Genomic DNA, 3607 nt, shown 5'->3' with positions numbered 1-3607 from the left:
GGTGTCAGATGTAGCTGGAGGGTTTCTGTTAAGAGGTGAGTTTTCTACAATATGGAGAGTTCTTGCATTCTGGACCTTTTATATGTCAGGTCTTCAAGGTTTGAACCAATCAGCAGGATTTTCTTTGATGTTGTTTACCCCATTTCCATATTCAGTACCTGTTTCATAAGGAAGTGCTTCTCAATGCTATGCATCATTGGAAAGTTTAATATGACTCTTCTTCCAGAATAACTCATAGGAACACATTCAATAAAGGGAAGGGTATAGTACAACCAGTCTCACTGTGTCCTTTGTCACCATCTGCTCATGTGGTACCCCTGATGTCTTGGGATAGTGACAGTGTCTGTTTACATTTTTTTCCTGTCTTTTGTAGGTAGCCTTTTCTTTGGGCTTCCTGCTCACAAAAACAACACAACAAGGAGACTTATTACTAATTATGTAATCTATATCTTAGATTAGGCTTGTTTATAACCATCTCTTATAAGTTAAATTCACCCATTTCTATTAATCTTAGTGCTGTCACATGACTCATGTTTTTTTTTTCTCTTTTCCTGCATATCCTGCTTCTTCTGTGTCAAGCTGGCGACATTCCATTTCTTCTTCCCTAGACATATCTGTTCCCAGAAGTACTGCCCTACCTGTTCCTGCCTAGCTACTTGCCTTTCAGATCTTTATAAACCAACCACAGTGACACATCTTCATGCCGTGTAAGGAGTGTTCTGCCACAGTCCTTAACTGATAAAGTACCTTCGTGATGATGTTGTTACAGTCACAGTGATGGACTGCTTCAGTGTCTGTCCTTTACACACAAAATCCTCACTTCACATTGGCTGAGATGTCTGTTTCTTTGCCAGCTTCTCCATCTGTGTGTCTCAAAGGCACTTGGGATAAAGATATCTGGCACAGTCTATTCCGTATCAGAGTAGACTAGAGGACAGATGATGTGGAAGTGGCAATACATGAGAGTGAGAAGATATCAAAGTGTGTGTGTGTGTGTTCATGTCTAACCATTCAAATGAAACAAACCTGAGCAAGCTGGGATCTGTTGATATACAGCAGATTCAGTCAGTGCTCTTAGGTCAGACTTAGGTCATTTTTGTCTTTTTTTCTTCTGCCTTATTGCTTTTCCTGTCTTTCTTTCTCATTTTCTTATCCTTCTTTTTTTCTCTTTCTCTATTGGTTTTCTTTGTGGTTAATGATGGATTTAAGGTAAGTTGAAATTTATAAATTTATTTAAATCAAATCCTCTTAAGGCTGATATATATTTATATAGGGAATAAATTATGTTACCATGGAGAGAGTATCACAAAATGAAGATCTTCATGTTGTTAACAGTTGAGAAATAAAGTTCCACACTTTTTTTTAATGACACCCTCTCATTCTTCATCAAGGGGAGATGGTATCTGCCTATCAACTTTTCTTTTCATTTGATGGTGCCACCTTTGGGTTCTTTGTCCCTTTGCAAATAAAAATTATAATTGGCATCTCAACTCTGCTTATGATTGAGGAATGCCTCACTATAATAATCTATTCTTTCTTTTTCTTATTGACCTGTAATCTCCCCTGAATGAATTTGACACAATCTATATGTGGGTTTTTTTTCTAGAAAATGGCAGCTTGTTGACATTTGAGTAAATTAAAGTTAAAGATGTGTTAAAAATCTTATATGTCACTGTGGATAATAGATAAGAACATTTTTTAGTGTGTTTGGTGTGTGAGGTCCTTTTGTCTATGTCTTGCTTTTATTGGTTAATTAATAAAGGAACTGGCTTGGCCTGTTGATAGGGAAGAACTTAGGTAGGTGGGGGAAAACTTAATGGCATGCTGGGAGATGGGAGGCAGAGTCAGAGAGATGCCATGGAGCTGCCACAGTCAGACCTGCTAAAACTGTACTGGTAAGCCACTGCCACATGGTGATACATATATTAATGGAGATGGGTTTAACCAAGATGTAAAAGTTAGCAAATAAGAAGTTAAAGCTAATGGTGCAGGCAGTGGTTTAATTAATACGTTTCTGTCTGATTATTTCAGGTCTAAGCTAGCCAGGCAGCACGGATCAACAAGCAGTCAGCTCACCCTAACAGGTGTTTAAATATGTAGATAATTGATTAATCAATTCCTTTTTAAAATGTTCATTCATTTGTATATTTAGTCACACTTCCTGCATAGCAATAGAATTTACATAAAAGAAGCCATAATACAATGGTCTGACATTATTTTAAGCAAAAGAAAGAGAAAAATTTCATGTTACAGAGCCCTCCATACCCTCTAATCACATCATAGAAAAGTAACTTCTTTTAAATTGGTCAAGGTGACAAACGTCTGGCCTGTTGTTGGCTAGATTATCCTTAGATAATTATTTTTTTTCTGCTACTATTTGTAAACTAATTAAAAACCTAACATGTACTTCTTCAAAATTCAGAAAAGATAAATTTTTATTAGTATATATTAATTTTTACAAAAGAATATATAAGACTGTGACAACTTTCTTCCTGTGCAAGACAAACGCTAATCACTCTATTGTCAGCATAGTGCCCTCTGTATACTCTCTTCTGCCTCACTCATGTCTGCCTTTCTCCCCTGTTATGCTCATGTCGTTTTTTCCTCTAATTTTCACAACAGTACTAGCCATTCTGAATCTTGCTTATTTAACTTAACATGGTAACTCAATTCCCACAGTTTGTGTGCAAAATAATTATTTCAGTCTTTAATACAGAGTGATTTTACTCATTTATATACTGCACAGTTTACCTATTCATAAAATTTGTTGATGTGCTCTTGGACTGAACTTAGAAACTCACTAAAGTAATAGTCACTTGATGGCCATGGTGGCAGACTTTTCGCCATGGGTGTCTTTATGTGCACACAGAGGAATGGCAGTTTTACTTTTAGCTTTTTGATGAAACTTCAAACTGGTTTCCTTAAGTATTATGTCAATTTACATTCTCCTCAAATATGAAAAGAGTTTTTTTTCCTGCTATATCCTATTATTTGTTTCCTTGATACCAGCCTTCCTGACTGGGAGAGATGGAATTTAATAAATAGTTTTGATTTGCATTTCCCTGATGACTGTTTATGTTTTTCATGAATTTACTAGAAATTTGTATTATTCTTTTTACATTTTCAGACTATTTTCCCATTTATGGATTAGGTTACTTTCATTTTTGTTTTTAATTTTTTAAATCATCTTATATTCTGGATGTGAATCCCTGGATTAATAGTTGGGAATGGGTTTTTCTTATATCTTTCCATTTCGTTGCCTGTATTTTACTTGGTATACTGTGTCATTATTTGTGAGGAATCTATTTAATCTGATGCAGTTATATTTGCCATTTGTTGCTATTATTGTCTGATCTACTGAAGAGCTGTTGAGAATCTTATTGCCCATGTCCATGCCCTGAAGTGTCTTCTTCATGAAAGGTTTCTGCATCAAAGGAAGAGGGCTGCTTTTTTGTTCCTGGCTATCAAGCTTTGAAGTAATCACACAGAAACTATATTAATTAAAACACTGCTTGGCCCATTAGCTTTAATCTCTTATTGGATAACTCTTTTTTTTAAATTTATTTATTTACTTATTAAAGATTTCTGTCTCTTCCCCACCACCGCC

Source organism: Alexandromys fortis, unplaced genomic scaffold, assembly GCF_014885135.2.
Source record: "Alexandromys fortis isolate MF-2015 unplaced genomic scaffold, M_Fortis_MF-2015_v1.1 scaffold_31, whole genome shotgun sequence".
Lineage (NCBI taxonomy): Eukaryota > Metazoa > Chordata > Mammalia > Rodentia > Cricetidae > Alexandromys > Alexandromys fortis.
This window is presented reverse-complemented; position numbering follows the sequence as displayed.